The sequence below is a fragment of the Astyanax mexicanus genome, chromosome 3 (genome assembly GCF_023375975.1).
Source record: "Astyanax mexicanus isolate ESR-SI-001 chromosome 3, AstMex3_surface, whole genome shotgun sequence".
NCBI classification, from domain to species: Eukaryota; Metazoa; Chordata; class Actinopteri; order Characiformes; family Acestrorhamphidae; genus Astyanax; species Astyanax mexicanus.
In genome coordinates, this window is record NC_064410.1 from 45,709,861 (window position 1) to 45,734,146 (window position 24,286).

A 24,286-nucleotide genomic window follows, 5' to 3' on the forward strand; every position below is an offset into this window, starting at 1 on the left:
AAAACATTACAAAATACAGACAGAGTGACACAGGCAGGTTTATATAAAACAGGTGAGAACTAGAAGTATTCTAGTAATGATGAGCAAAAAAAAAAAAACAATACTTTGACTCATCAGGTTTGTTTGGTCATACACACACAAAAAGATACATACATCCAGCAAAAACAATACTTGAATACACTAATTCTTTCTACCCTACTTTCTAATGCATTCTCACTGGACAGCTGAACATGCTTGGAGGAGAACACTAACTAGTAGCCAGTACTGTTACTGTATATGTCTGGCAACAGACTTATTGTGTTGGTTAGCATTGTGCTGATTGATTTGAGAGACAAAGGGCCCTCAAATTTACTCAGAGAGGAAGTTTTGTAAAATTTTGTGAGGACTTCCAGCCTCATTTCCATCAAATTTCAATAAAAAACATCTTAAATTAATAAGTGCCACTGTTCCTTTATATAGTGGTCTATTCTGTATCATAACTCATACTCTTCTCTTTGTACACTACACTTACTTTCATCTTAACGAGGTGACCTCTACCTTTAGACCAGACTGATCAGAGGTGTGAAGACACTCCTTTCTTGGCTGCGTCGGCGCCTGCCACTCTAATTAATTACAGCCTTTTGACATCCGTCAACATATGGCTGTCATTAAATTGATCAAAACCAGAATTGCACTTGGATGAAAATGAAGCGTCTTTTATCTTTTCCCTGCTCGCCATCCCCCCATCTGCTGACATGGATAACTGATCATCTGGGTAATGTGTCCGTTCTTCATTCTTCTTTCTGCCGGGGGAACGCAGTCGATGGGGGGGATGGAGGGGTGCGTGGGGGTCTGTTTCTCTTTGTGTCTTCTCATTGGCAGCTTGTTGCTTTCTGACATCAAACACAGCCGGATTAACAGCAGGGAGGCTCGCAGTGTAGTGGAATTGGTTTAGCTCCTCTCGGGGGAATGGATTTTCAGTGCGTAGTTACACCGTAACGTAATTAAATCAGCTTATGTCACCTGCAGCTGAATCAACGAAAGGCATGCGCTCCCAACACTGAGAGGACTGCAGACAGCGCCTCTCCATTATTTCATGCTCCACTGAGCAACGATCTGTTTCACGTTCGCAGAAACTTACTGTCGCGAGCTCTGCGTTCGTTTGAACCAATCCCACGCTATGATGCAGGTGAGCGGGGGTGAGGTACCGCCAGCACCTTACATTTTACCCACGAATTCCTGACGGGGGGTATGGTCTGAGTTAGAAAGCAGGAGGTGGGGGATGAAGGAGGAAAGAAATGCTGTACATGATTCATTCAACATGTGCTCCTCATTCAGGATTTATTAGACCTAAGCGAAGCTGATTGGATTTCCAGATTGGCTAGACAGAAATTAAACCCAGGCATCCGACAGCAGATGACATTGCCCTTCCTACCTAACCCCAGCCAACTGCCACTGTAATGAATTCATAACACAGCGCCAATAAGCTGTTTATTACCAGAGTAGAAGAGAGAACAGATCCTGGATCCTCACAATGTTGCTGCCGCTGCTGCCTTTGATGCTGCTGTCGCTTTCTTTGCAATGTGATATTGCCTACAGGTAAAAGCTAAAGACATTAATTACACTCTCAAGTTAAAAAAAATATATAATATATTTGTATAGAAGTGCAAATATATTTGCACCTCTAATTGTTTAGAATATATATTGCAGGCTACTCCTGCAATATAAGAAAAGCAGTTAGGGTTCCTATAATCATTAGAATGTGAATCTTAAAATTGTTAAATGTTGTTTTCTAATTATTTAAGTTCTATTTGTAATTGTTTTTAGTTTAAAATATGTATTTGTTTTTTTGTCTGTTTAATTTATTTTGTATTATATTTATTTTGTATTTTTTCATGTATTTTTGCTTTTTATTTTTTATTGTTGTATTGTTACTTTTAATAGTTTTCATATTATTTCAAATTTAAAATAAAAATAATGATCATGATGATCTTTTTAAAATTTACAGAAAGCCAGTTCAATCGTTAAATTTAATTTACAATTTTTAAAATAAAATTAATGAATTAAATGGAATGTCGGAAAAAAAAAACAACCAAGTATCGACATTAAATGTTAGCTTGAGATTCCTATATGTAATGCAAAATTTGTTCAATTTGCGCATACCCATGCCTACTACCTTTGCGAGATATACTTAAGACATTTTACGACATATTAAGGTCTTTCTTCTAGCTTCCCAACCAATTAAAGACCTTTAAAGATCATTTAAGGCCATTTCATTACATCCTGACAATGAAATTTTACTTTTTACTTAGTAAGTCAGGGTCAGAGCACGAGCTCAGTTATGATAAAGCATTCCTCTGGAGCAGAGAGGTTAAGGGTCTTGCTCAAGGGCCAGACAGTGGCAGCTTGGTGCGCCCACAACCCTTTGATCAAAAACCCAGCACTGTATATGGTGAGTCACCACTGCCCACTATGATATTTGCTTTGATGCAGGACTTGAACTCACAGTGTTGAGATGCTGAATGAGAATGTTATACCTTAGCCACCACAGAAGAGCTAAGCTGTACAGGTTCTATAGTAATTATAGTTTAATTATAGTCATTATACGTTTTTCTTAGAACCATACAGAGCAAATTACTATGTAGAACCTTTCCTATATAAAATAATGTTAATATTATATATTACATCGCGTGTTAGACCTCTTCTGTAGTACATGTGCGTATCACCAGTAATTGTGTCAGTGTCATGAGGGACAGCAATTTTTGAATGTTAAAGTGATGAATTTCATAAGATACATTTTGCTGCTGGATATTGAATCATCCAGTGGAGTAACTGGTTTGATCTCAGGAGCTGCTCTCATTCATCACCTGAGTCTTTGATCTGATGTGTTTGCATCATACCTTTTGAATTTTTTATTTTTTTGAACCTGACTGTAGTTATACATGTACTGCATAAAAGCTTCACGTGTATCATGTTTGATGGAAGGGGATATCTATGCAAAGGACACTTCATTATGGGCAAAGGTGAAGATATAAGAGGCATGATATCCCAAGAATATATCATTACTGTCATGCAACAATTCTATATATTTATGTTATCTGTTTTTGTTATTTTTGACATGTTTGACAAAAATCACACATTTAGCAGTGGTTTATTTTATTATGTGAAATATTTGTGGTTAGTAAACCAATAGAAATGCTTTAAAATAGACATAAAACAAAATATACATCTTCAACATTAACCCTTTCAGAACTGAATTAACTCCAGTGATGGAGAAAAAAAAATTAATGATGCTTTTTTTTGTCTGTTATGCACAGAAAATGAGACTTTAATATTCCACTATAAAATCTATGTAGCTAAAAAATCCAATTAACTCAAGTATTTAACAGTTTATTTCATAAATCATCCTTAAACAGTATAAACATTATTTAAAATGTGTTTTAAATAAATAAATAAATTACATGAGTAAAAATGAGCTGTTACTTTCCCTCAATGGCTCTAGTACTACTAGTACTACCAGTGTTTTACCAGGGTTTTTTTTTTCGTAGTAATTAAACTTGCTGTTTAATTAGTTTATAAATTTCATTTGCTAGTTTATGGTCTATTCTGATGAACAACAGCTCTAAAATAGTGTTATGAGCAACAAAACATAAAAAAATAAAATAAAATACATGATGTCCATTGTAATGAATGCAGGGTCTGAAAGGGTTAATATAACAGCAGACAGTTATTATTTTTTTGCGAAGATATGGTGGAGTAAAAGTGTCCTGAGCAGAGGTGAGGTGCAGGGTTGAGGTGCAGGGTTAAAGCAGGTTAGCCACTATGCTAACTGGCCATACAGCTAAGCTCAGTAGAGTGGAGGATAATAGCCAGAATGATACCAGACACAGCAGCTAGACTTTAAAGACAAGTGTGCAGCAGGTTAGATGTAATGCTAACATGCACAGCAGTCATGCTCTGCAGAGTGTAACAGGTTAGCCAAGATGCTAAGAGACACACAGCAAAGTTGAGGCAGGACATCTCTAGAAGCAAAGCAAACAGATAAAGACAATGATCACACAGAATAAAGCACTTGGGCAGGGCATAAGAAGAAGCGGTGATGCCTGGAGCACTTACCCAGCCAGAGAAGACGACAAAGACTCCATGGAGATTTACTGAAAATGTTAGCGAAATTCATGTTTCTTATCTACTCTAACTGCTCCATTGTGCTCGACTGTGATTAACAGACACTTTTCTGGGCAGGATTCACTACACTGGGACTTTACATGGCTGTTTTGGCCTGAGATGCAGGTGCTTTAGTACAACATATAGTGGCAAAACAATCCTCTAATAACTCTTCCTTTAACCACTAATACTTTTTTTTCCCATTTTCTCCCAATTTAGCTAGGCCAATTGTCTCACCCATTCAGCTGCTAGTCAGCAGTATATCCCCTAACAGAGGGTGGAGGGTGAAGACTAGCACATGCCTCCTCCGATACATGTGAAGTCAGCCACCACCTCTTTTCGAACCACTGCTGATGCAGCGTTATCGAGTAGCATCACAGCACACTTGGAGGAATACGCAGCGACTCGGTTCTGATACATCAGCTCACAGATGCCTTGTGCTGATCGGCATCACCCTGAGGGGAGTCATGAAGGGAAAGAGTGCCATCTACCTGCCCAGAGAGAACAAGGCCAATAGTGCTCTCTCAGGGCTCTGGCAGCTGATGGCAAGCTGCATGAAATGGACTTGAGCCAGTGATCTCCTTTAGCCACTAATTCTTAACTATTCATCTAATTTATTGTCATTCTCTAATCAATATTGGTTGCAGTGCTTAGAAATTGTATAGAAATTGTATTGAATGTGAATCATATACAGCAACTTTAAGATACTGAGATACTGTTTTAAGACACTTCATAATAATACACATGAAAATGTAAAAGCACCTTCATAAATGAGAAAAAAAGAACATATGATAAATCAAGAACAGGATCTTTCAGTAGCACAAAAATAGATGTCTAATTGAGAAGAATACAGCACACAGTCATCACTTAATTCTTAAAAGGCTACATTAATCATTAAGCCTTAGTTTCATTATTTTGTCTGATAAGTGCAGTAAGTAAATGTGCTTTATGTAAGGCCCATTCTGTAAACGCATTTATACTGGCATTTGACCCAAACGTTATTTTGAGGCAGACCCACAGTGTCTCACAAATGATTAGAACTCCTTAGCCAACTAGCATGATGAAATTCACATTTACACAAAAATAGTCCACGTAATTAGGTCTAAGTGGATAAGCTGGGAATATTAAACGAAAAGCTGAATAGTCTTAAAAGCCTCATTATGATACATTAAATGTCTTGAAACATCTTTATAATACAGCAAGATGCTTATAATGAGTTCCGAAGCCGCTGTGAAGGAATCACATTAATGCAGGTTCAGGGTGATGCTCCATAACAGCCAAAACTTGTATATTTATCATGGACAGCATAGACTGTGTAGAAGTAGACAACATGGAAAAAGCTTACATGATCTAATTTAGTATATTTAATTTAGACCACATGCATCTAGTCCAAAGAAGATCCCATAAAAGGCCAGGCCATGGACCATCTGAAGGCTACATTTACAGGCCTCCCATCCTCCTATACTCGTGCTATAATGAAACCCTACTGAAAGACATTATATTAAACCACACACATACACCGAGCATACGCAAACGATGTCTCCACATAGATTTTCCACGCTTGGGCTGCTGTAACTGTTTGTAGAGCTGTCACCATAATGATCCTTTATCCCTGCTGATGATGATGTCTGTTCTTCCTGATGAATTCTTTGTGGCACTGGTTGAACGGAGCTGGATTGGAGGGCTGGATTTAGCCCATTGTTCACATTAGAGTCAGCAGGGGGGCTGGGAAAGCAATGTGACAGAAAATACATTTTGGAGAGAGGAAAGCGGCTTGTCAAATCCTTGATGACCCTTGAATTACCCCTCACTGGGACACAGCACATACGCACATGATCTTCCTCTAGTCTCTCTTTAGCCAATCATTCACAACTGTTCATCAAACGCATTGTCATTCTCTGATCAATCTTCTACGCAGTGCTTAGAAATTGTATAAAAAAAATGATTGAATGACAATAGAAAGATTATTTTAAACATAACACTTTTTATTAAACCAGTAAAAAAGATCATGATTTCACAAAAAAAAAAAAAGAAATAATACATTGGAAAGTGCGTAAATGCATAATTTCTCAAGCTGAGACTGATATTAGGTGTTTTAATGTATTCCTGGATTTTTCTACTTATTTTATTTAAACTATACTTACCATGTCCATAACACTAATGTGGTCATATTAATATCACTATCTTTATTTCAATATTGATTTCACAAAGACTCCAAGGGTTAGTGTGATGCCGTAGTGCAGTGCTCCAAATGATTTTAGTAAACTCAGTTTATCTTGGTTTAAATTTAAAATGTTGGAGAACCAAAAACACACAGTGGCTACACTCTTTAATAAATACATACAGTGCTGTCAGAATATATAATCAACCTCCTTCATTCTACACTTATCCTCTTATACTTTTTCCATCTACAGTGATAATGTAGGCTTTATTATTCTATAATTACAGATTATAGTCCTTCTGTTTTTCTGCATACTTTACTATCACTGTGATCTTCACTGATCAGAAAACCAGAGGACCACGGAGAAGTTATTTTTCGGGTGGTGGGTCATTCTGAGCACTGTGATAATGCTAAAACGGTGGTGGTGTGTTAGTGTGTGTTGTGCTGATATGAGTGGATCATATGCAGAAGTGCTGCTTGAGGTTTTAAACAACTCATTGTCACTGACTCACTGAGAATAGTACACCAACCAGAAATATCCAGCCAAGAAGGCCCTGTTGACTGTGTCATGTGACCACTGATGAAGGACTAAAGGATGACCAACAAAAACTGTGCAGCAACAAATTCAGAGCTTTCTTCTTTCTCTGACTTTACATCTAAAAGGTGGGGCATCCAGGTAGGAGTGTTTAATATAGTGGACAGTGAGAGCACACAGTGTTTAAAAACTCCAGCAGCACTGCTGTGTCTGATTCACTCGTGCCAGCACAACACAAACTAACATGTCAGTGTCACTACAGATCTGAGAACCGTCTGTGGGGTCCTGACCATTGAAGAACAGGGTGAAAGGAGGATAATAAAATATGTAGACGAACAGAAAAACTACAGTCTGTCATTATATAACTACAATATGATCCTATACAGCTCTGGAAAAAAAAAATATGAGACCACTTAAAAATAATGAGTTTCTTTTGATTTTACCAAATTATTAACCTCCGAAATATCATCAAGAGGAAGATGGATGATCACAAGCCATCAAACCAAGCGGAACTAGAGTGGCATAAAGTTATCCAAAAGCAGACTGGTGGAGGAGAACATAATGCATGAAAGCTGTGCTTAAAAAACAGGTTTATTCCATCAAATATTGATTTCTGAACTAAATATGAACTTGTTTTTTTTTTTTTTGCATTATTTGAGGTCTGAAAGCTCTGCATCTTTTTTTGTTATTTCAGCCATTTCTCATTTTCTGCAAAAAAATTTATTTGGAATTTAGGAGAAATGTTGTCCGTAGTTTATATAATAAAACAACAATGTTCATTTTACTTAAACATATACCTATAAATAGCAAAATCAGAGAAACTGATTCAGAAACTGAAGTGGTCTCTTAATGTTTTTAGAGCTGTATACTCTAGTAGTGATACAGCTAATAGTGTTTTAATGAGCAAATAAACAACACTAGCCAATAAATAAATAAATTCATAAATGAAATGTTTTTTTAGCTGGGAAATGTTTTACACGTAACACTGAATAATGTACACTTTTACGGGTAACTTTTTTAATTCACTTGATATTAGGATCATTATTCATATTGTTCTGACTTTTGCTCTAAATTACCATGCTAATTGCTTTGGAGAACAAGGACCAGGTGCTATGCTATGCCATTGTCCATAAAACAAAAGCAGACTTATCTTCTAGTGTCACCACCGCCACTGTGAGTTTGTCAGCTCTGCTGTGGGATCAGAGAGAAGTGGACTGTGTGTACTGCACCTTTCTTTAGAATCTCTTGGCATTGACCTTGGCTTCTTTCATACTCTCTAACCTTCGAGAAGACACCGGTGGACACTTTATAAATATGGATGACGTCTAGAGGTCAGTGCGCAATTTCAGTACACAAAATTTTCTGAGAAGCCAGTCCTGACTGTGGCTGAGGATCAGATCAATGCCCATACAGTGAACTTGCTTTTTTACTTTTTATTTTTCTGTCCATGACAGGAGCACAAAAAACATCCCACAGTGTGATGATGTAATAGAGAGACATTTACAGTATGCAGTCTAGGGCTGTGTACCACACTAATCATGTAAGGAAGCAGATGGAAGATAATTAATTAATTACATTACATAAGTGTTCTTCACAGCGGCAGGTTCAGCATTAAGGACTGCACTGTACTTTATAAAACATTGAATCATATGCTACTGAGAAGTACTTAACAGGTGGAGTTAAATGTGTGTGTGAGAGTTCGTGTCTGGATGTGCCACTGTGTGAAATAGAAATGCAAATCAGCGCATTCTACAGTGCTGACCCTGTTTCTTCAGGGTCTAGGTGAAAACAGGCAGATGTCTTTTGAATATTGTGCATTCAAGCTTGTAGAAAACTGCAGTACTGATTCCAATGATGCTGTAACTGTATGTTGCTGCACTGTTTAAAAAAATAAAATGGGTACCTAAAGGTTATCTAGCTGACTTAACTTACTAAAACGTAATATTACTTATGATTTTTGTTTAATCATATTGATAAAAAATAGTCATTCAAATATTTGTGATCTGGATTAATTTTTTCGTTGCAGTGTAGTTAGAGACATTGATCTCAACCAGGTTGTAAAAAGGTCCCAAATTAACACAAATTAATCTCAATTCAGTATGGGCAAGTTCTAGTCAAGAACCCACAGGTAATGCCATTTTAATATTTAACATCAAAAATCATTTGAAAGTTGGAAATTATTAAAACAAAAATAAACTACATATGAATTAGATGAGTTATGTGATCTAACAAATAATAGAAATAGAAATTAACAAATTATCCTGGGCCTAGTTTTTTTAAAAGCATCTAAGCATTAAAAACATCTTTCTTTCATTTTTATCCCATTTTCTCCCCAATTTACAAGGCCAATTACCCAACCCACTCATCAAAACTCCCCTTATCACTAGTGATGCCCCAACACACCAGGAGGGTGAAGACTAACACATTCCTCCTCTGATACATGTCAAGTTAGCTAACGCCTAGATAGATGAAAGTGCAGCGACTCGGTTCTGATACATCAGCTCACAGATGCCTTGTGCTGATCGACATCACCCTTTGGAGTTGGAGTGATGTGGGGAGAGAGCGCCATCTACCCACCCAGAGAGAGCAAGGCCAGTTATGCTCTCTCAGGGCTCTGGCAGCTGATGGCAAGCTACATAAACGGGATTCGAACTAGCAATCTTCTGATCACTGCTGGACAACTTGGAGCCCCTGCATTAAGAACATCTTAATATGGAGAGATTGCTCAGTGTGAAGCAATCTATCTCTACATCTCTACAGGCCTTCCAAATTTTACCAAACATGTACTCGCTCTGATTTTATAGACTAAGCCTTTCTGTGCTGGCATCATGTATTTGGTTGTTCTGAAATGCAGTTTGTTTTCTGTTCTGTGAATAACCTGTGAATTCTCCCTGTTTCCACTCACTAGTGGACATGAACTTGTGAACTGCACGGGCATGTGTGAAATAGCATGTCAGGTTTGATGGATGCTGATGTCTTCCTTTAAGCATAGACAGAGGGGAGCAGAACGCTTACTGCGCAGAGATCTAACATCAGAGCTTTCTCTGATAGCATTGTCCATCGTACCAAAGCTCCCACTATGACCCCTGTCCAGGTCAACCTCCCACTATTGTTGCTGTGGACAGAAGAGCGGTATCTTTGTGGAGTCCTGATCATTCAGCTGCTCCAGCTCTGCTCTTGAAAAGAAGCAGAAGAGCACTCCAAACACAACCAAAAGAACCAGCATCAAACAATCAGCCTCAGACGAGCTGTGAAGCACCATCATGATCAATTCCTACAACCTTACAAAAAAAAGTTGGTAGACTAGGTTCTCTAAGAGATACCATTAAAAAAAATTGATTTTAAAATAGAATTTAAAGTGCTACTTTTTTACAGCAGGAAATGGATTTTTGTATGATGCCATCGTAAAAAATATGAATACGAAAATCATTCAAGAAGTTTAAAAGTATCCTCAAGTGCAGACACAATGACCATCAAACATGATGATGATGAAACTGGCTCAAATCAGGACCGCCCTAGGAAAAAAAAGAACAAGTTCATCAGAGTTACCAGCCTTAGAAAACGCAAATTAAAAGCACTCCAGACAAGGCTGGACTGGTAATCTGGCGTACCGGGTGTTAGAGCACGGCCCACAATTTAGACGTGGTGGCCCATTGGCCATTCTTCAATATAGACAGTGAACTGAACCAATCAGGATATAGGACGAAAGCGGCCCCACCCTCTCTCTGCGTGGTCCGCTACGTTCAGACGTTCAGGCCCCGGATGGGGAAAACAGAGCTTTCTGAAAACGCTGACGTCACACAGCGAGTCTGCGCATGTCTGCTTTTTGTTTCGCATTAGTTCAGAGATCTGGAGAGGACTCTTTTGGGCGCAACACCAGTGAACTTTCATGTTTACGGCTATATTTTCACACAGCTGATCTAACTAATGGACTAACTGCCCTCTCTGATCCAACAGTGCAGAAATACCCAGAACCAGCCTTACTAACGCAGTAACACGTTTTACCAGTGTAGCTGAGACCAGTGATAGTGGCGTAATTTAGGATTGCAGGACTTGTAAGCTATAATGAATAAAAATCCATTTAGCTAGCTAGTTTGCTAAAAGCCGGATATAGAGCATAGCTAGAATTGAGTACAACACTGAGTAATGTTGGTGTTTTAAAGCAGTTTTTTAACCCTGGTCACTGAACTTAAATTCTGTTTGTAGCCTGATACAAATACATGTTGTTACTGTTTAAAGCTGGACGCACCTTTAACCTGAAGAATTAGAAGTGAGCTGTTATATCAGAGAAATTCTGAAAATACATATTAGAGATGATTTCAATAAAAAGGATAAAAAAACAATTGAACTACAGAGAGCAAATAAAAATGGTGGAGTTAACAAAAGACCATAAACATATTATATTTAATATGTTGATGATACATTATGCTTCTATGTAACCCCACATACAAAAATTACAAGTCAATTGTGCTCCGCTAATTATGAGTGGCCGGTCTAAACCAAAAATGCCAGGGCCGATTTTTTGTCCGAGTCCAGCTCTGACCCCAGATAAGCGTCACCTAAATACTTATTATTATTTTGGTTTGTTGAACATTTTTAAGTTACTACATGATTACTTATGTGTTCCTTCATTGTCTGGATAACTTTTAGATTAATTTACAATGTATATAAAAAAAAAAATAAACAATTTGAAAAAAAAGGTGTGTCCAAACTTTTGACTGGTAGTGTATTGAGAATATTTAGTACTAGAAGTCTTATTTTTAGTTTTATTAACATACTGTAGAATTATTTGCTTTCTGCTATCGCTCTCCTGGCTCCTTTTGTTTGGTCATTAAAATTCTGCTTTTTAAATTCAGTACAAGTACAAGTACAGCATCTGCCCTCCAGCTTTAAGTAAACATGTCTTCTCTCCTTTCTTCAATAACTCAAAGTGCTGCTTGACCATTTTTCCCCAGTGATCAATTTCCCAGGAGCCATCCTTCTCAAAGTAGTGACTTGTTTTCACCTCTGTTGCTCCCTATCTGCGCCTCTGCGCTAAAGCTGGGCACTCATCACTTTTTGGGGCTTTTTATTAATCAGTTGGGTGTTTCTGTGGAGCTTCGGGATGACCCCATGCCCTCGGCAGACTCTGAGATGCCCTTGCTGTAATAGTTGTAATTAAGCTTGTCCTGCTGTATTAGTCTGCTTTGCATTTCAGTCACCTCCAGGAGCAGCCACCGGACTCCTCTGCTCCTCACGCTGGAGATTTAATAGAGATGGTAACTTCACTCTGCAGTCAGGTCCTCTTACTGCCTCAGAGGAGAAGAAGAGGGAAGGAACACTACATGACCTTCTCTTAGAAGAATTAATAGTTTGTTAGCTTCAGCAGTTTAATTATTATTGTGGTTAATTATGTTTAGGTTTATTGAATTTTGTTTGAAATTGTACATCTTTTCCCTCACTAATGTTAAAGTGTGATGCTGACAAATATATTTGTCTAGTTACTATACAGAAGTACTGCCAATACAATAAAATAGGAGCACCATGGCTAATGCAAGGTAAAAGTTGAGGGCCTCCAGCCTTGGTTTCTGGAATGATGGTGCTCCATGCAGTACTTTAATGTTGGTAAGTTGCCGGATAATGGTCTTGGCATGAAAGCAATGAATGCATGATTAATTGATGATTAAGCTAAATATAAAAGCATATAGTAGGTAGTCTACATGGAAATATAGAAAGTAAACACAGAGATAGTAAGTAAAAGAAGGTAAAACTCCAGAGATCGCAGGTTCGAATCCTGATCATGTACCTTGCCGTCAGCTCCTGAAGCCCTAAGAGAGCACAATTGTACTTGCTCTCTGCGTCTCTGGGTAGGTAGATGGTGCTCTCTCCCCACATCTCTCCAAAGGGTGATGTTGATCAGCACAAGGCATCTGTGAGCTGATTTATCAGAAGCGCGCTGTGATGCTACTCAGCAATGCTGCATCAGCAGCAGTTCGAAAAGAGGTGTTAGCTGACTTCACATGTATCGGAAGAGGCATGTGCTAGTCTTGACCCTCTTGGTGTTGGGGCATCACTAGTGATAGGGGGAGTCCTAATGACTGGGTTGGGTAATTGCCCTTGTAAATTGGGGAGAAAATGAGATAAAAGAAATTATAGAAAAAGAAGGGAAAACTAATAGCAAAGGTATATTGTAGAGTATAGGTATGAAAAGCTTGGATGCAGAATGCATTAAAGTTGTCTCCTACATCACAGCTTGACCTTCACTGTGTGAGCTCGGGTACAGCCTGTATCGTATCTTTTGTGAGCACTTTGTGCACAAGTGAACAGAGCAAAGATATGTCTTTAAACTGTTCAATTCTCTCGCCTTGCACTTTTGTCTCTCATCACTCATATGTGAGCGGTTTTGTCTGACAAATCTGTCCACTTACAGGACCAAACACAGAGCGACAGTTTGATAAGAGGTGATGGGTGTTTTTTAACACATAGGATATTAGTTTTGCGTGAAGGAGGAGAAATACCATTGGAAAAACACTGATATGTGTCCATAAACTTTTAAAACTTCTCTACAGGTCATTTATTTCAGAATACAGCCAACATATTTAACACAGGAATAAGACTGTAATAAATCTACACTATTAGTTAATATTGTAAGTAATAGCGTAGATTTGTGTTTTAAACAATTTTAACAGATCTATTTTTTTAATTCTCATACACTTTCCCATATAAATGAATAGCAGAATGTTCAGCTCTCCCACACAGTTAAAATATTGTTCCCCCCACATTCTCTCCACTGCTCTCTAGTACCTCACAATGGTACTGGCAAAATATTTTGTGGACAGATAAAACTAAGCACTCCACATCACGTCAAGTATGGTGGAGGAAACATTATTATTTGGGACTGGCATGCATATAATCATTAGATTAGGTAGATTAATTCTGAAAGATTATTCTGTAGTGTATAAAAAAAAAATACAGGATGATATGAGTATCTGTATGTCAGCTGAAACTTTGTAAAGGTTGGATGATGCAACAGGACAATGACCCAAAACACTGAAGTCCACAACCGAATGGGTTAAGAAAAACTAAATCCACTTTTTGGACTGGCCAAGACAAAGCCCAGATTGTAGATGCTCCAATAACTAAAATAACTAATTTGAGCAGAATCTGAGCAACACTTAGGCAGTCAATGCCTGCATCTATATCTAACTTTATTTGGAATGTGGACAGTATCATACAATATATCCCAGTATCTCATGATCAGGACGCAGGATGCAGATATAAAATAAGAATGCCACCAATAGCCAGTGTTACTGAATTCTGTGTGGTGGTTTAATCTTACCAGTGTTTCATATAGCAGAGACCTGGATGTTTGAAGATAATCTGAGTGGTAGTGCAGCAGATATGTTACTGATAAGAGAACTATTACATTACAAGATGCCCCCTGTTCACTCTTGAGAGGAAGGTTCTAAGGAGCCTTTAACATCTTAACCTGCTGAACGTTAATTTTAATGACTTAATGTGTCATGACCTAATATGTAATGACTGTGAAATACTATGCAGTTGTATTCTTATGCATTATTAATGATCTGGAAAGTGCAGTTTAATGGGTTAACGATTCTTTGAAGTGCTTCGTGTGATGATCACCTCAGTTCATCTAGATGTAGGATTACTGTTTGCTGGGCAAGGCAAAGGCGGGTTTATTTATATAGCGCTTTTGTTACACAGTACTAGATCAACAAGGAGGATATATAAAGACATACAAGCAAAAAAGGTGTGGAAAATTACAAAGATATACTGTAAAATCAAAGTAAAAGCAAAACAGCATTTAGAAATTATTGGAAATAAAATCAAATGAAATGAAAAATTAAAAATAAAGGCAAAAAAGGAATATAGGATATTTAAAAGAAAAGAAATAGAACTTAACATAAAATTGAAGCTACAGAATAGAACTGTTATAGAACTAACAGTGTTTATAACTTTTAATGCTCTCTGCCTTCTGTCATTCATTTAATATCTGCATAGTAGCTAAAAGCTGCTTTTTCATTTCAGTTTTTATTTTAGGAAGCACTAACTGATTAGGTCCTAAAGATCTCAAAGTTCTGCTCCACATATATTGCTGCACCATGTCAAATACATGTGCTGGTTCTAAGCCATTAATGTATTTATAAAGCAGTAATAGTGCTTTATTCTTTAAAATGATGGTATCAGTATAATGAATTTCTGTCCATGGTTCTGAAACACCAACTCATCTTCTGAACACACTGGTTTTAAAAGAGCAACAATGGAATGGGCAAAAAGTGCCACTGAAGTCCCCCCCTCAGACACTGTCACATCTCTCCATCTCTCTCTCTCTCTCTCTCTCTTACTGCCTGTGTATATGTCTGTCCCTCACTCTTCCACACACAGAGACCAAGACCAAGCACAAAGACACTTCCCGCTGTGACAAGATATCTCAGAACTCACCACCCAGTGTCTTACTAAAATACAGCTTTTCTTTTATTCCACTCTCCACTGTGCATCCACCAATAAAACACTCACTTCAGCCTCTTGCTTTGCCATCTCTTTGTATTTGTAGGTTTTATTTAAGCCCTTTCCTCACTGTTGAGCAGCAAATTCTGCAGAAAGCATCTCTGCAACATCAGAATAAAGTTCCCTTGTAGTGAAAAGCCAGAGGGGCTCTAAAATTGCTCCACCTGAGAGACTAGAATACATTCAATATCCCTCAGTATGGATTGTGCCGCACATTTATCTGCAGATCTCGGGTTCGACAAAAACATCCATACATCCATGAAGCAACACATACTATTTCCCCTCATGTCCCACTGCATATTAATCTGACAGAGGAGCTCATCAATCATTTTGTCCAGCAACTACAGACGTTCCAGATGGCAGTGGTGGCGCCAATATACTCTTATGCATACACAAGCAACCTCTGTTTCTTCAGCATTGCAGTGCACTGCTGCACTCATTATGTTTTGTTTTGCTTCTTTATTATTTCATTTATTTAATTACACTAATGCGCGGGTGTGGACCTCAAGCAAAATATGCATTACGTTACTGAAATAATGACTTGAGCAGAAGTTCAAGTCAAAACTTTAATAAAGTTTTTTTTTTATAGCAATAGTTAATAGTTACTTAGTATTAAAGAACAGCAACAACAAATAAACATGTAAATTAATACATTTAAATGAAAAGTGTTGAAATGTCTCTAGTACTGCTGTGGATTTTTCCTAGACAGCTACAATAACAAGTTGATAAGTTGATACTAGGCCAGTCACGATAACATTTTTTTTGAGAACAATATGTTATAGACCGTTTCAGAGGAATATTCATGAGCGTAGGAAGTGACGTAGCTGTTCCTAGAACACTTCCGTTTAGCGGTAAACAGCGTTCAAAACAGTGGACGTAACTTTTTAATTTAACATGAATGCAAACTTCACCTAATCTGAGAGTCACAAACATTGAAAATCAGGTCAAATTGTTCTTTAAGTAAACTATGGAGGACCAAAAATGACATAAGTATAAATAAATACACATATAAATGTATAAATATATAAATAAATAAATGAATAAATAAATGAATGTTGAAATGAATAAATATATAAATAAATGCACATATAAATGAATAAATAAATAAATATATAAATAAATAAATACATGCACAAATAATTGTATAGGTAAATAAATTAATTAATAAATACATTTCTTTTTTATATATTTATTTATTCATTTATATGTGCATTTATTTATGTCAACATTTATTCATTTATTCATTTATCTATTTCAACATTTATTTATTTATACTTATGTCATTTTTGGTCCTCGATAGGCCTGCTTTCGTTTTTCACACTGCTAACCTGCCAAGCAGTGACAGTGTCCGCTCACCACGTCTCCCTCCTTCTTATCTATAAATCATGCAGAGTACGTGTTGGATCGCGTCTGACTTGCTACAACCTCAAAATACACTATAGTGATGCCTTCTCTGCTATAGGAACAAATATTTCCAACTTTTCCACTGAGAAAGTAATTATATGCGCTCAAACTGCGATGCGCTTTCACTGCCTCCGTTTCAACAAGGTAGTAAAATACATCTGGGAAGGTCACCTCTGGCAAGCGTTTCCCTCTTAAATCCTTATCAAAAGGATCAGGAAAAGAGGTTTGATCACTTTTTACTAACACTATAGCGTGTTTGTTCTGTGTTCGGGAGCGAAATATGCGCTCTCATTTTGACAGCTGTATACTTAAAAATAGCGCCACCGGAAGCGTCGAAGGAACAGACATGCGCAGTAGCTTTGTTATTGTTTTCCTCATTGAAACGGTCTATATGTTAATATGTCCCAGAAATTATTGTGATAAACAATATTGACATTGGCATTTTAAGATCATTAAATGGCACTAATATAGCGATACCATAAAATCATAAAGGAATTACACCTATTTAAAGACAGTACACTTTTTTGAATATATACACATTGCGAAGTGCGAAGCACCATGATGCGCAGCCCCGGTCTGCCCAGCTGACCCACATTGGACGGCATAAAGACCCTGCCTCAGCCTTGACTCGAGAGATATGTTGACGGTAAGAGGAAAGCTGAGGCGAGTGGGCGCAACTACAATATATGTGCATTCTCAAATGTGCAAACACAATGGACAATATCACGATTATTAAAATGATTGAGGTCATGTTCATTTATTTATTTATTTATTGAGGGATAAGTTGATAATGTAATTATTGTGACAGGCCTAGTTGATACTGTCGAAATTAAGTTAGTTTAACAATAGCAGTGTTGATGTTACCCTGGTAAATTTGCTGTGTAGTTCATCCAGCACCCCCCAGCAGTGGGAAATCATTTCTGTACACTGTGTACTATCTGTTCTGTTTTCTCCATAATTTAAACTGGATAGGGAAAAATATGAGAATAAACAAGGCAGTCCAGGTGTGGCAGAGAATATAATTAAACACATTTAAATGCACTGCACCAAATCTGAAGTCAAATCTGATTTCAAAAACAAAACCTGCCTAAACGTATCAGTATCACTATCAGAAAAAAAAAACAACATATGAGATTAAATCTCTCAACATTAACATGTGCACTTAATAAAAACAGTGTTTTTCTTCTGTAACATTGAAATGTTTTACTGCAACATTTTCTGTATTTTAAGCAATCATTGCATCACCATGGTTATAATTTCAAATATGTTATTTAATAATAACATGGTAATTACATGATGTAGGAGATACTTTTAGATTCTTTTCCTCTGGCTTCAAATTTGCACAAAATGTCGGTCTGAGGCACAGTTTCCAAAAAAGTTTTGTTCCAAGAAGTTTATAAATATGCATAAAATCAGTTAATGTAGTGTAAAAAAGTAAGGAACTATTGATTCAAGCTTACGAGTTTCAAACAGGGGTCTTAGGGGGAAACTTAGTTTATTGATTTTATTGTAGGAAGATCAGAGATTCAATAATCAGATTTGAATCAGGATTCAAGTTGAAAATGTTGCTACCCCAAAAATGCCTATTATTGGTGCAATATATATATATATATATATTTTTTTTTATGTATAGCCAGTAATCATTTACCAATAATGTTTTTCTATGTTGTTTTTAAGGATGTTTTACACTGTTAAAAATTCTGATTTTATTTACATGTGGAATTTACGATGCATTCCACTATCACAAGAGTTAACAGATCAGATACTAAGTTCAGTCTCATCAGTTTCTCACCAGCCTAAGCTTAGTCCCTCTGTTCTCTTATTCTACCTTGCACAATTGTCTTTCATCGTGTAATATCCCACTTTTACATTGTCCTCCACTCCCCCTATTTCGCTGGCTGTCCCCAAAATCAAGGGTAATTTTTAATCACTCGGATAATGAAAGTTTTTAAGGGGAATCACAGTGATAGATATATGAGTTTATCGGAGTTGACAAGGGACATTACACCAGCAGCATTAGAACTGGCAGACTGTCAAACAGCCCATTGGAAAATGATCAGTAAGCTCAGGAGAAGAATACAGAGGAGCTGTGTGCTCTGGGGCTGAAGCCAGTGGGCTGGCCTAGCCTCCACACAGTTGTAATTACACTGGGACAGAGCGGATGCATTAGCCTGCTTTATAAGATAGAGGACCAGCCCAGGAGAATGCTGTTGTCTGGGCAAATGGCACATCCTGTTTGTCTGCAGGACTTACTGCTCTTTTGAAATTGGCCAGGAGTGGCTCCAGCTGGATCTAGTTCTTGGTATTTGTAGCATGCCACTACATTACTTAAAGAAATGGCCATAGCTTGTAGTTACCCTTAAATTAATCTTGACTGAATCACAATTTCTTCAGGACTCTTTCTAACTTTAACTTTAATAACTTGAATGATTGCATTTTATACCCAAATTTTGATAGATTTGACCACAGAAACGTTTTTTCATTTTGCCTCAGTCCATTTAATAGGAGCTTTTGCCCAAAGAAGATATTTCTGAATCTGACTTTTCATGTGTCATGTCAGTCATTTCTGACATTCTTTCCTGGACTTCATTACCCAGAACCCCCTGCCACTGGCATAACATCCAGAACTGATCACCTGACACTGCCTCGGTCTGTCTCTCCTGATTACTAAGTGCATTCACCTGTTTTACTTCCTATATATACCCCTTGTTTTTCATGTTCAGTGCAGAGTATTGCTGGTTGTTCCCTCAGCGTTCAAAGGGTTTCATTCCTGACATGTTTTTCCTTTTTTGACGTTTTTGCTTAGCTTTTTCCACTTTGTTTGTTTTAACCTGGTTTTTGAATTAGACTATTCTTTTTGGTATGAGCTTTACAGTATTTTGTCTTTTTGATTTCTTATTGGAATCGTTATTTGTAATAAAACCTCTCAATTTTAATCCATGTGTCTGCTCCCTTCCTGGTCATGACACTTTTCATAATACAGCGTTAACCTGAATGTGTGGATTGCAGATTGGAGGATTACTAAATGCTCGAAAATTTTACATTTGGGAACATTTTTCACATATTAGAAACTTTCTGCAAATATCTGCTCATGAGAAACTCAGACTTAGTTGCCCATTCCCAACTTTCTTTTGAGTTGCATTGCTGCTTTCAAGTTCTAAATTTCTTGATTTTTTCTCATGAAATTGTCATTAAAATGTTTACTTTTAATATCTGATATATGTAGCCAGGTGGTGAATTGAGAATACACCTTTAAAATGTGTGTCTGTAACTTTAAGAAACACAATCAGAAGTGTTGTCACCCTGAGAGAGGAAAGGGAGGAGCTAAGAGCATGGTAGAGAAGGAGGCTCAAGCTGCAGTGAATGGTGGTGCTCCGTTTTAGGATCCATCCAGAGCCATCCTAATGAAATAAGAGGTAAAAATCAGGAAATACTGAACAATATAAGGTTTAGTTGGCCTATAACAGTAGTAGATGCCTATATTGCCTTTCTAAACATGTATTTTGGATGAATCATAACCAGATGCGCGCAGATGGCATTGTTTCTGTGGGGTAGTGTGCTCCTCGTGTTCAAGCCTTGTATTTTTCTGGGTTACAGAAGCTGTTTATCCAAGTTCTCTTGATGAAATGCTCAAGTCTTGTTGAGTAAAGCTGAGTAAATTGAGGTGAGCTTAAAAACAAAGATTAAAAGAGCTCTGTTAATGGTATTAAGGTGGTATTAATGTTATTTATCTATTTTCTGTAATTAGTGCCACTACCAAATACTGTACTGTGTTCTAAGCTAGGTTTTTACAGTGTATTCATTTTATTTTTATTATTTTGAGTACAATTGAGTACAAGCTCTGATAAAAGTCTATAAATCTGTACACTGCAGTTGCAGTAAGTCAAAGATAGGTGGTGCAGTGTTGTTGTGCACTGAGACTAATATTTCTGTTCAGCAAGTGCTGATTTTCTTTATTTTGCTTTTATTTCATATTTGTTTTATTTCCTATACATTTTTATATTCCATAAAAATCAGAATAAATGTGTTTTTTTTTTTATTTGGGTTGTAAAAAGCCTGGAAAATAACAGGGTTAAAATCTCTGGGCATGCTGAAGTTTAGGACACTGCATTTTCAACCTCTATTAGGTGTAACGGTGTGGTTTGGAGCTTTTTCCTCTCACACTCTTTTATATCTCACTGTCGCATTTTTATGACTTTTATTTATCACCGTAATCACCAAATTCACCCAGGAGGTGAGTGATTGATCGCTAAGGGTGGCGCAGGCCAGCTCTCATTTGCATGAGATTCCGTTGTAGGGACATGCGAACCGGGCGAGATAATTATCTTAATTAAACTGGATGTCACAGGGAAATGTGCACAAACAAGCAATAAAGACTCTGCCCCGTTCCAAGACCAAACAACAAAGTCCCTGCAAGCACTCACAAAGGCCATATCCTTATCATAATACATGGAAATATCAGATACTCAACTCAATACCCTTTCCAAATAAATAAATAAAATAGGAAAAAAAGAATATACATACATATGCAATTCCAGATGGACCACTGCCCAGGCTGATGCTTTTGTCAATATTTGCCAATATTTTTTAATCTCTAGTAACGACTCCAGAGCTGCATATTGGATAACGTTTTTACTATGCTAATCAGGGTGTTATTGTCAGCCATGACAGATGAGTCTGCGGTTGAGGACAAGGCCATGTGAGAGGATGATGACAGAATAGAGGCAGTGATCTCTATCTGCTGTCGATTCATAACGGCTGAATCTTGCAGAGGTTCTTTCCTCTCTCAGAGGCCTTGTTTTCCGCATGCTATCGAATCCCAATGGGCACGGTGCTACGGCCTCAGTGTACTTCTTGTAGGTACAATGTTTGCTTGGCTTGGCAAACAATGTGACTTTATTAAAGAGAAAATGAAGAAACTTAGACGTCGTGTGGAGGCTTCGCTCAATATGTTGCACACATGGCAGCTGGGTGGACGAAGACACTACATGACAAACCAACCAATCTCTACTGTGATTGGTTGGTCAAAAAACAAACAAGAAGGACATGGAGGAGCACTTTATTCTTTCACATTTGTAAATACAATTCAGTAATGAAATAGCTATCGAGAACTATACTAATTATTTTTCAGTAGCTGTGGAAAACAGCATGGCCAACTTTACATGCAGGCTAGTCAGACAGTACAACCAAGACTATGCTAATCGACTAGAATGGCCACCATTACTAGCTTGTTAACTAAGACAACAAGCTAACACCAGCTGGTCAAACATCATCATGAAAAACAAAAGTAACACAAGCTATGCTGATTCAGACCTGGTTACCAACTTACCAATGTAGGGTATGTTTTCTCTTGGATGATCATCTCTTCAATACCTTGACCATCAAAGACCAGTAAAAGCAATTCAAATCAAGCAACCAGCAAAAGCTCGTCTTAGAGTGGATTCTTCAGCAGAGATGTCACAGTGTCACTGCAGTTGCGGGGTGCATGCAACAGGCAAAACCAAACTGCCAAAAAAAAAACGTGAGCTCGCCTGTGCTTTTGGCTTCATGCAATGTTTGCAAACTTTGCTTCACAGGAAGTGTGCTGAGGCCTAAAGCCTGCTAATTTCTGGTGCTAGCTTTATTTAATTACAGAGGAAGAAATTTCTCCTCATTCAGCTTCCTTCCTCCTCTCCCATTTCTTCATTCCTCAGCCTCTTATTTATGACACTCAGCTAATTCGCAAAGTAATTCAATGAAGCAGGAATTAACCTGGCCTGAGCGTTTTTTCTCCATTAACTCGTCCCCTGATTGTCTCAGTAATTAAGAAGTATCAATGCCCGAGAGCTGTTGATTTCAAACTGCGATGCCTGCACCTCTGCTGTGTATTAAAAAGTGGGATGACAAGCGAATTATAAGCGATTACAATCAGGTAATCACATTGCCGCCGTGTCCGTTTCCCCCATTGTGCCGGCAGGTAATTGAAGCAAGGTTCATTAGAACGACTAGCCACATGATCTCATTGAACAAAGGAGACGAGCACATTGCATTAGTGTATTGGGTTTTCTGATTCTGGCTCTCCTGCAGAGTGGAATGCATTGCATTTAAATAACCGCTGGAGTTTTAGATATATATATACGGTCAGTTATGTGTCCACTCAAAAACTGTAGATCCATTTCTGGAGCCTATCCAATGCAATCTGTCAGCACTAGGCACTTAGTCCAAGTGAGATGTTGACAAGTGTCTATTTCAGACAAAACTCATTGTCTTAATTCTTCTCTGTAATGGCTATTACTAAAATCATTGCTGCCAGTTAGTCTTGGACATAAGCGCAGTTGGCTTGGCCTGAAGATACTAAAGACACAACTACTGCTCCTCCCCCTGTCTCTCTTCTTTGCCATTTCTTTAATTTATTTTCCTATACTTACTCAGTGTTCCTCTGACTCTTTACTACGCTAAATGTCAATATATAATATAGTTGCACCCTGAAGAAATGTCTGATTACATATACACATGATATATGGAAGATAAAAGTTGCCAGGAACAACGCATACAAAAATGTGCCACATGTCACATCATGAAGTTGTAGGTTCCCAATGGTGTCCTGCCATAATCTCTACCATACAGCTCACATATTTATGCAGTTCCTTTATCTAATAGTATCCCAAACATTTCTGTGAAACAGTGTCTTCAGAGCGAAAACTTAAGATGGGAAATCACACCATGACGCCAGTGTCTCCACCCAAGAATTCATTAGTCATCTCCACCAAGACAAAAGCAGGACCTGAAGATGATCCATTGCCATTCTGAGTCACTCCATGACAGTTTGGGATGACTATCAAGCAAGTTTATTTCCTGTCGGTTGATTCCTTTTGGGTGTAACTACTTTTTTTGTAACAATGATGATATATCATCACAATACATCTCTTACCAACATTATCTCACATTTCCTATTGTTAATGTGTCAGAGAGAAAATAACTTATCTAAAAATACAAAAGAAATATACGAGCTGTACAGCATCATTTTTCCTACATAAACTCCTTTACCGCCCAGCTTATCAGTTAGATAGTCATCTTGTTTTCAAGATCCAGTTTTAGACTCCCAAGAAATGTGGGACTGGCCAGAGATGGATGTTTCGAGCAGATAAATTAAATATGAATCCCACAGACCCAGAGACTTTCACACCATGCCTTCAAATCCTTCTTACAGCCTATTTTCTTTCTTTTTTTTCATTTTATTCCATCCCAGCAAACTCTACAACATAGTTAGTTGTTAAAAAGATAGAAAAGGGTCACATGCCTCGTTTGCAGGCAAATTTTACTGTGATCGGATGGATACATAGGGAGGGAGTGTTACTGCTCATATCCTGACAGCCACACATCTTGTATAATGATGAGACATGCTCAGATTCGTTAAACTTCTCTATGTCTTTCATTCATTTAGATGCTGTGGGGGTGTTTGAAATCAGTTATCGACGGAAATTAACCATGTTAAACTAAAGACTTATTAACAGTTAAAAGAGAACTCCAGTGTAAATGGACTTTGGTGTAGTAAA